The sequence below is a fragment of the Sorex araneus genome, chromosome 4 (assembly GCF_027595985.1).
Source record: "Sorex araneus isolate mSorAra2 chromosome 4, mSorAra2.pri, whole genome shotgun sequence".
In the NCBI taxonomy this organism is placed as follows: domain Eukaryota; kingdom Metazoa; phylum Chordata; class Mammalia; order Eulipotyphla; family Soricidae; genus Sorex; species Sorex araneus.
Window position 1 is genome coordinate 119,333,471 of NC_073305.1, and position 11,455 is coordinate 119,344,925.

The window sequence follows — 11,455 nt, forward strand, 5'->3', positions numbered from 1 at the left end:
AGATTAAAGAAATAAAATACGCTTGTGAAATATCAGAATGCTAGTTTTACTAATACTAGCATGTCACCATAGTTACTGAAAATTACAGATTTCCAGTTAAAGAAATTCATATTAATATATAAAGAATTTGTAAAATTTTTATTATTTACTGAATCTTCAGGAATTATATTTAAATTGTATACTAATATTTCTTTTGACTTAGCTATTTATTGCTATAAAATTTATTTAATCATACATTTTACAAAACAGTGTTATCCCCATGGTCACATGGGTACTTTCTTAATCCATTCCATTCCTTCAGAGTAACAAAACCATAATGGAAAATATCAATAGAAGAATATCCTGCAAGAATACAGGCCATTCACCTCAACTGAATTGTTGCTGTCATCTCAAGTCACAGAAAGGTATAAACTCTGAAACAATAAGAACTTAAAATGCCACTAAGAATGTTTCATGTTAACAACAGAAAACAGGAAAATGTAAACCAGCATCCATACTTCCTCTGCATCATCTGCAATCAATAAATAGTAAGTCAAATTCTTGTTTTATTTTTTCCTTATGAGAAATATACTTTAGTAATTGGATGTTTCCATTTTATAAACTGGGGATTTTACATGCTGAAATTGAAAATCATTCCTTTTTGTTTGGAAATTTGTATTCCTCAAGTATACTAGATTAAAAGTAGATTTTAACACTTCATATTTTATAAAGAAAAAATATATCTGTATGTACATAATGTATAAAGTTTGGATAAGAATTTAAGGTTATAAAACCAGTTTATTTACCACAAATTTTATCATGGTTTCTTTGCAAATAAGCACATAATTTAAAATTGAATTATATAAGTATATATTTGTATATTTTTATAGAGTATCAAAAGTACAATATTGAATACCTGTGGGATGACTGCATTTAATTGCATATTTTGAGAATTTTTTTGTGTTCTACATATTTTACACATCCTTATTAATCTAAATTTGATTTCTGACACACATGGACTTTAAGACTTCTTTGCCCTAGAGATCATTCTACCATACAATCTAAAAATTTTCAAGTTAATTCAATTATGTTGCATTATTGAATTAAAGCCAATAATCAATGGAGAATGACAAGTTTTACTTAAAATTATAATACAATTACATATTTTTATATATATTTTTAATCATAGATATTTAAATGAATATCAAGCAAGCAATAGGAAAAGAGGGAATTTGCATGTGATCTATTCTATGTCATCACTTTTCATACTAGTGGAATTGTCTCTATCTGATAGTTGAAACCCATAAATATAAACTAGATGAAAAGTTAAAGATCCTCTGACTTAAGACAAAGGAATAACACAGGATGATATCACTTTTATATGTGAAATTAGAATAAATGAATGAGAAAATGCAGTGATTTAAAGGAGGATATGCCTAGACTATTCTTAGTCCCAGGAAGAAAAGGAAAGATAAAAAACAGAGGGAAAAATAATGGGAGAGAGTTTAGGGGATTCAGGTACATCAACAGCGTTAAGGAATGGTAGAACTAAATATACAAACCACAGAGTCAACAACACTGAAATCATGAGACTCAAACATTAACAACCCATCTTATAAAGGTGCCTGTCAAGAGGGCAGGCCTGGGGTTAGGAGATTCTGGAAGCTAACCTGGGAAAATAGGTGGGAGGGACTTGACTGATTGCGGGATAAATGCTGGATCATTGTATGTCTAAAATCCTACCATAAATAACTTTGTACCTCATAATTCTTTAATTAAAAAATTGCAAAATTGCCTCATCACATTTAAAATTGCAGAACTCTGATGTTCGTTAGAGCACAGTTTAGTGAACACTTGATCTGGTTAATCTGCCATATAGCCATACTAGCTCTTCTGTAATAATTCTGTAAACAGTTATATGAAATATAAGAAGGGCAATGTATTTGGGAGATGTATCATTATAAAACCATTTCTTGGGTTAACACTCCTAGTGCCATTTTCCATTACCTTATTATTGTTAATGAATAAGTTAATTTCTTTTATCTGGTAATTTTATAAAATGAGCCTTCATATATTTGAGGAAATATCAATATAGATGTAGTACATAACAATCACTTGATTGGTATCACTTGAAGCAAAACAAAGAACTAAAACTGCTCACTTTTACCTTCTAGACTAGTGAGGTACATTCTGTCTTCTGCTTCCTGCGTGAAACTGTGTTTATAAGTAACTTGGTCCTTTGGTCATAGCGATTAGCAAAATAAAATCATGTAGAAAAATGTAAATGAAGTTTTAGTTCTGAATAAAGCATTTCTAAGAATATACAGAGAATCAAATATTTTTCAATTTTTCAATTTCTTGTGATAAAACTATCAAATTCAGGCTCAAAATAATGGGGAATGAAAAGGTAAAATAAAGAAGACAAAAGAAAGTAGTTTGTAGTCTGAGAACTTCAAAGTTAAGACTTTATGTGTAAAGCAAAAAAAAAAAAAAGCATATTTCAAAGAGTACTTTATTCCAAACACATAAAATGCTTCATTTTAATATATTTCAACTATTCTGAAAACCGTTGTCACTTTGAGTCTAAAGTAATCTTCCAGGTCCATATAGCTATCAATAATTATACTTGTACTTAAGTTGTAATGGATAGTAACTAGCAATTGAATTTTTAGCTGAATGCTTTTCAACCTGTAGCAGTAACATTGCCTCTAATACTAGAATTCTGATCTGCTCCCATGACTCTCAACTCCTATGAATTTTAAATCAGTTAAATAGAATAAATCTATATTCTATACTGTTTTGTTATCAATGCTTTTGCACGAAATGGGGTTAGAGGACATTTCAGATTACAAAATATATTGACACCAAAAATTTTTAGAAATGAAGTATTGAAAGATAAATTCACAGAATATTGGATGTGATTCTTTGTATAAATCCTTCCATAGCTGTTTGAGGCTCTAAATATGATTCCCAGAATAATCACATATAAGTAGTGAGATTCTCCAGCACTATTGGGAAAGAAGTGTAAGCCTCAGTACTATAAAGTGGGCAACACCTGGCACTGCAACTAGAGTGTAATTCCAAACCCCACCACTTCAACAAAAATATAGAACTATCTTACAGGAAGAGATAATGAACACAAAGAAAAAAGACAATATGTCAAAATGTTCACTAGAAGACACTGAAATCATAGTAATGATCACACCATGCATATTGAACCACGGAGAGTGTGGCACATTTTACAGCATAGTACATAAAAATGGACTAGAGCAATTGCACAGTGGGTAGAGCCTTGTATATGGCCGAATCGGGTTGGGTTGTTCAATTCCTCCATCCCTCTTGGAGAGCCCGGCAAGCTACCTAGAATATCCTGCCCATATGGCAGAGCCTGGCAAGCTACCTGTGGCATATTTGGTATGGCAAAAACAGTAACATCAAGTCTCACAATGGAGATGTTATTGGTGCCTACTTGAACAAATCAATAAACAATGGGGCTACAATGCTACAGTACATAATAATAACGGGAAGGGTATCTTAATAGAAAATCAGTAATTTTGAATGGAAGTGACATATTTTGTGCAGGTAAAAATAGGATGCATTTCATAGAAAAACACTGAATCGAAATCTTTCCAATGTCAATCTATTTACCAAGTAACTATGTTTCTATATTTTTGTATTTAAAATTACACTGTATTTATGATTTTAGTGTAATTTAGGGGTATATTAAGATATTCATTACTTAAGGACCTTGAATAAATAAACTATACATTCCCTGACTAAAAAATTTAAATTTATTTTTATGACGTAGAAATCTATGCTGTGAAAGAATAAGTCTACAGTGGACTATGATTTTTATTATTAATATTATGTGCATTATTATTTTTCTATGTGTTTGCACACATTTGAATATCATAGTGATTTTGGTGTTTAACAATAAGTAGTTGAATTTGAGGTCATTTTTGTCACATGTGATTTTCCCAATGCACAACTTTTGCTTTATAAATTAAAATTAAAATTAAGGATTAAGTCACAATAGCAACAAACACAAGCACATAAAAGTATAAATAAATGGGAATTGACACATTTTATCATTTTTAAATCACCTGAATTACATGCATAAAATGAAAAAAATCTTTCCACATAATACCATGAAATAGAATAAGATTCAATCTTCAATGCACAGGAGTTATACTGAGTTAGAGGAGACAGTCTAATAGAGTAAAATCACTGTATTAAGTGCTTTCGAATTGTTCAATGCAATGTTAAGATTATATCTCAATTAAAATGGAAATATTTCAGCCTTTTAAATTTAGAGTTATCACTTTTAAGTTTGACAGACATGATCTCAATGTTATCACCAATGTTGTATGCTAAGTGTTCTATTATAACTCATTTATAGATAAGCAATCTGAGGAATGTCTGAGATATATTCTCAAAGCTTTGCAGGTATTTGGTGATAAAGCATGAATTCGAACCTAGATTCCAGAAAGTCTCTTAACAATCTTAATATTAACTCATATTTCTTTAAGTGGAAAATTAAATTGTTGCACTTTGGTATTATTTGAAACTTCATATAGTATCTTCTTGCAAGTGAGTTATCTTAATGATTAGCTTTTTTTTTCCAAATTTTATATTACAAGGTTATGGGGAAGTGGGACTTAGGAAGCACCTAGAATTGCTGATGGTCATGCCCAGAGATATTCAGATGATAATGCATTATCTAGGATCAAATCTTCCAGTATGATATGCACACACCCTAGCCTGTTGAATTATTCTCCAGTTCTTCCAATAATATTTTATAATTTTGAATGGTAGAAGAAATTTACCAAACACTTCGATTAACTCTATGTTCTCACCTCTCATAACTGTCCTATGGCTACTGTTTTCATTACTCTTCTAAGATACATTTTTAAACTTTTATTTTAATCCTTGTGGTTTATTTAAAAGTTAATAATATGGTTTCTCACATTAAACTTCTAGCACCACATAAATAAACTGGAAAAAAAAAAACTTCTAGCACCACAGTCTTTGATGTGTTGCTGTCTGATTTTCTCCACAATTGTTTCTTTTAACCACACTTAGAAAATGAAATCATATTCAAATCATTAAAGAAACGATCAGGTTTGTATTTTACCTCTATACTTCTGTCTCTTTATTCTCATTTGGCTTTATGCTTAAGTGTATTATGGTTAATACATAATAGAGAAATTGGCACTGAGTCACTAAGTCTCTATCTTAGAGAAACATATGCATGGTTTAACAAAAAACATTACATCTAGGGAGCTTGACTGGTTATAGGACCATGCCTTATTTTTTTAATTTAGTTGTGCCAGAGGGTGTTAAAATATCTTCATTATGGCATCCAGAGATTTTGTTCTCCACAAGCTTTACATATACAGTGAAAATAAAAGCAATGAACTGAGTCAACCAATTAGACGGGTAGTTTAGGTTCATACAGATGAAACAACTAGTTAATTGACTATATTATTCATTTACATCCAATTGTTAGGCATTGAAAAGTTACAGACGAGATTTTTTCCAAAGCAGTATATGCCTTTGTTTATTATGATTTAACTTTTATCTTTTAAATTAAACAACAACAACAACAACAAAGACAAAAATACATTGCTTTCTGGTCTACTCCATATGGGGATCTGATATTATCACAGTTAGAATGGAGCAGTCTAGAATATGCAATTTCATTTTGCAAAAAAGAAAAAAATGAATTCATTTTGGGGAAAACAATATTTGGCAATGCATCAATTCTTCTGCTTTTGTTCAACATTTGTTTAAACAAAAGTAATTATGCTTGCAAAAAATTGTGTCGAAAATTTTCTTGTGGTTCCTGATAGTGTAGTGTATTTTATAATATTCTAACATTTATATCATTAACATTGTCTTGTTTTTATTACTGCCTTTAGAAAACCAACATTCACATTAAAAATTTAGATATAGTATTGCCCATTGTTTTAGTTTATTAATGAAAACTAATAACCATCAGAGTGAAGTCTATAAATGTCTCAAGAACAAATTACTTAATGCTCATAAATATTGATTTTGAGGTAAATTTTAAATGAGTAAAACTTTATTGAATATTGAATAAACTTTAATTGAACACATTAAATGTGTGAAGATTATTATATTGTCATAATATTTTGGCATCAGGTTGAATATAACATGCTCCAAATAATAGATACCATTTACGAGAATGTTATTTTCCTTGAAACATTTACTAGTCCAGTCAGTGGTCAAAACATGTGATTCAGAATTTAGAACTTGTTATTTGTTTGTTTTCTTTTGTGACACACCCCACTGTCCTCATACTCCCAGTTTTCTGGGAGGTATAACTCCTGGTGGTCCAGGGGACCATATGTGGTATTTGGGATTCAACCCAAGTCAGATGAATGCAATCTAAGCACCTGGCCTGCTGACTGTCTCTCCAGCAAACTACAATGCTATTTTTGACATTTAATGCTATGATTAATTTGAATGGATTTTTGTCAAATATGTAATGTATATGTCTAACTTCTTCATTGTAACTATATATCCAGCAGTTATAACACTCTTTATTGAAATTATTCAATAAATGCCAATGTTTAATTTATTTATTTCAGGTTGAAAATGCTAAATAAATTGTATCATTCCAAATAAAAAATAATTTATTTAATTTGTCTTTACTCATTTCTCAAAGATCAGCAGATTATGTGTGTATCAGACCGAGATTTCTATTCTATTGTGTTGACCTGATTTTTATTATTTCAATAATACCTCATTGTGCTAATTAATATGATACTATAGCACTGTAGCACTGTTATCGAGTTGTTCATCAATTTGTTTGAGTGGGCACCAGTAACGTCTCCATTGTGCGACTTGTTGTTAATGTTTTTGGCATATCGAATACGCCATGGGTAGCTTGCCGGGTTCTCCGAGAGGGATGGAGGAATCAAAACCAGGTCGGCCAGTCCATGTATATAAGGGCTTAAAATGAGATATTTTTGTTTTATTTGCATAGATGATTTTGTCATACATGATCTAAGACAATTTCATTCTTTTCCTATAGCATCAGGAGATATATTTTATGAAGGTATATTTTATATACCTTTGTTTCTTTCTCTTTTTACATTGACAAATTCTTCTGGTACAGTATCAGGCATCTTGAAGTTTCTATAATCATAGTGGGAAAGGTCTGTGTTTCTCATCATGAAGAATGAGTGAGCTCTCTATTCTAATAGATATTCTTTAACATGTTCTGGAAATTTCCCTCTATTATTAACTTGGTGAAAAATTTAGTGATGATTAAAAACAAATGCTATATTATGTCCAATGCTCATTCTGCATGTGTTATAAGGTTATGTGACTTTTCTTCATCAGCCTGTTGATATGATGGATTACATTAACTGATTTAAAAAATATATTGAACCAGTCTTGCATAGCTGAGACAAATCCTTCTTTGTTTCATTTGATTATTAATGTTATAGACAGAGTTATTAGTGCCAGAGATTGAAGCCAGGTCAGCCATGTGCAAGGCAAGTGCTCTCATGCTCTCTATGCTCTAGATGCTCTTTTCTTGTTCACTCTACATATCCAATGCTGTTCACCTTTTCTTTCTGTAGGAGCTCTCACTGCATTATCTAACTTCTGAGAATAGTTTTAATTTCATTTGTATGTTATGAATATAACATATAAATTTATTCTAAATTTCGCTTAATATTTTTGTTGGAGCCATTTCTTCAAAGTATTTGGTTTATTTTTCTAGTATTTTACAGTTATTTTACATTTTTGATGTTTAACTTAGTTTTATTATGACCAAGTGTAAGACATCATGTGTTTTCTATGATATCAAATTTGCTAATGTATATTTTATTGCTCAAAATGTATCTTATCAAATGCTCTGTGTAATTTTGAAAACAATGGATATTCTGTTGTTGGATAAGGACATAGAAAAGTGGCTTAATATGCATTTTCTATTAAAATGCCCTTAAGTTGGATATTTTTAAAAATAACTTAACAAATAATTAATATATTATAAGTGTTCTTTGTCCTTCTGTGGTAGTGCCTTTAATCTTTAACATTTCATGTTAAAACATTTAACATCTCATGTTCAAACCTTAGAATTTCCATGTCTGCTTATACTGTTCATCTTTCTTTGAATGCTCTCTCCTTTATCCATTTAAAATTTAGCCTATTAGTCATAACGATTCTATATTTCTTGTCTGGCATATCCAACATTCTGTCTTACCTGATTGATACTTCATTCTGCATCTTCAAGCTATTTTGTCTTTTAATATTTTGTCTTTGTAGTTGTTTTCTTGAAATCAAGATCTAATATGATATATAGAAGTTATTAAAGTGTGGTTTTCTCATGGTTTCTAATTGTGGAGTTCTTCAAGGTGAATTGTGACATTATGTATTACTTATTTTTCTCTCCAATTTGGCGATCACCAGTTTGTGGTTTCATTACTTTATTTGGTCCAAGAAGGGTTGCTGATTTTTCAGTTATTATTAGGATGGAGTGAAAATATTTGTGTCTTACTATTGAATCCAAAACAAATTATTAATTTTATTTATAAAAATAATTTTTTGTTTGTTTTCTGGCCATACCAGGCAATTTTCAGGGCTTACTCCCAGCTCTACATTCAGGGAACTCTCTGATAGACTCCAAGTAAAATATGTGGTGTGGGGGATCGAATCCAGGTCAGCCACGTGCAAGGCAAATGCCCTCTCCATTGTACTATGTCTTTGGTGCCAAAAAAGTATATTTCATTGCAGGGGATGTGACTTAGTGGCAAATAATTTGCTTTTCATGTGTGAGGTTCTCGGATTTGAATCTAAACACTGCCAGAAAGTTATTAATGTCATTTAAAATAAATTCTTCATGGTATAGTTTATGAAGTTTTAATTACTAAAACTAAGTACAGGGGGGTAAAAATATGCATACAGTCAACTCTGCTTTCATCCTTGACACTGCATGGAGTCACCCTTATATGATACCTAGGATTCACTAGGTTTGACTCTGAGCAGAGAGCCAGGAGCAGGCCTTATACATAGAGGACTGTGCACCACCAGCCTCTGAAAAACACGAAATAATCTTGATTCGTCTTGAAAAATATTAAGTAGAAAATAATAAATGTGTTCATATTAATAACTAGATATAGGAACATTAATGGTCATGTATGATACATTTAACTAATTTTTATTAAAGTTATGAGAATTAATTTTACAGAATTTATCCAGAATAATTTTAAAAGAAGTTAAATCACCTGTAACATACTTAATAAAGTATTTGGGTTGTGAAGGAATTATACCTTCATAAGCAGTACCAATTAGTATCCTTAATTTTTTGATACTTCTATTATTCAGATGAAAGTCATTTCTAAATATTTGATTGATGCTAGCATTACATTAAAAAGCAAACGCCTAAAATTGACACTTAATGCTAATTACATGCTTCAAATAATTATTTAAATTCTACCACAGATTTTTATGAAATTGGAATATAGGTAATAAAACAATTAAGAACCTGTTAATGTAATCATAATCTAATTATATAGTTTAATGGATCTGTTCATCATTAAAAGACAACAATCTGTTTTAAATTATGATATGCTATGTCATAATATTTTCTTTGAGACAAACAGAACACATCTATCCTTTCTGTATTCATATGAGCTTGTCTCCTAAATATTCATGCATAACTGTACCTGCAATACCACTCTTGAATTACAACAACTAATGATTACTAGGCAAGGATAACTTATTTTTTAAATGCATAAGGTCATTCAAAGAAAGAGAAAATTTGAACTTGAATGTGACAACATATTTTATTAAGGTATTTTATTTTGTTTTCTGAAATACATATTTATAAAACAAACTGGTTGGATAAATTAGGCCAATTATGAGAGTAGTATATTCTTCTAAGGGACTTTTGTACTCATTGAGATTACAGGACAAAACTTTCAAAATTAGTTCTCTTGTACAATAAAAGAAAATCAAATATTATATATATTTATATATGTGTATATAAACATAAATGTATGAAATGGCAATGGATATAAAAATAAAATAGAAGATTAAGACCCACAAGCAGTAATAGACCCACACTGTGGCTCTGCATCGTGCTCCACCTAGTAGAAGAGACGGATGCATTATTTTGACTTCAGTTGTATTACCTTAGCTGTGGCCAAATGGGTGAGGAGTCAGTGACAGAATTGTAAGACTAACTACTAGGAGTAACATAAAAAGTGTGTGGTTGTTTCCTGGAGAAATGTTTCCTGTAGAAGAGCTCTATCCATAATGTGTGATATGAGTATCTAAGTATTACTATAAAAAACAATAGCAACAAGAAGAAACATTTGAAACTTTTAGACAAATGAATACAATTATAGGGAGATTATATATTTACAATGATACAAATATTTGTACAAATGTTCCTTTGCAAGTGTTGATCTACATACATATATATGCACTGAATATTTTGTTGTACATATAATTTTATTGTAATGTACAGTATTTCAGCATCTAAATATTGAAGAGAAAATATGAGTTAGAATGTCAAGGATCAAACAAAAGTTTTTACATAATTTTTGGCTTATGATCCTATATTGTTTTTATAAAAATGCAACTAGCATTACAAAAAATCAACTACATTCACTATTCCAAAACATAAAATTCATTTTGAATTTTTAAAAGTTTGATTTACATGATGTTCTGTATGTTTTTCATGAGTCATCAATAAATAAATGTATCATACAAATAGTTTTGAAAGAAAACAAAGATCTAATTCAGAAATAATGAAGATAAAATAATCTATCACAGAGGTAAATTAATCCACAGCAGGTGTTTTTTACAGAGTAGGTGGAAAACTTATTGAGGTAGGAACTATTGCTATTTTTATATTTCTAAAGTAGAACTATGTTTTAATTTTGATCCAGTTAAGAAAGATAAGAAATAATATATCAGGGCCGAAGCGATAGTAACAGCAGGTATGGCATTTGCCTTGCACTCGGCCGACCTGGGTTTGATTCCAGCACCTTCAGGAGTAATTCCTGAGTGCAGAGCCAGGAGTAACCCCTGACATCGCTGGGTGTGACCCAAGAACCAAACCATAAAAACAACAAAAGAAATAATATATCAATTGAAGGAGAATTTTGCCTAAGATCCCCTCAATTTTATTTACATTGGTTGTTAAGCCTTCAGAAAAATTAACCATACTCATCACTTTATTTTTATTTTTGGATTTTGGGCCACAGGAAGCTCTGATTAGTGCTTACTCCTGACTTTATGCCAATTAATCACTCCTTGTGCGGCTTGAGATATAATTGGTGCTGGTGAACAAACCATAGTTAATTATATACAAGACAAGAACAGTACCTGATGTATTATTTCTCCAACCCTTTCATAACCTATTTTAAAAAAAATCACTGCAGATCCTGGAGTTTATCAGACTAAAGAAAATCAAATAAGTTCATCTCTGTGG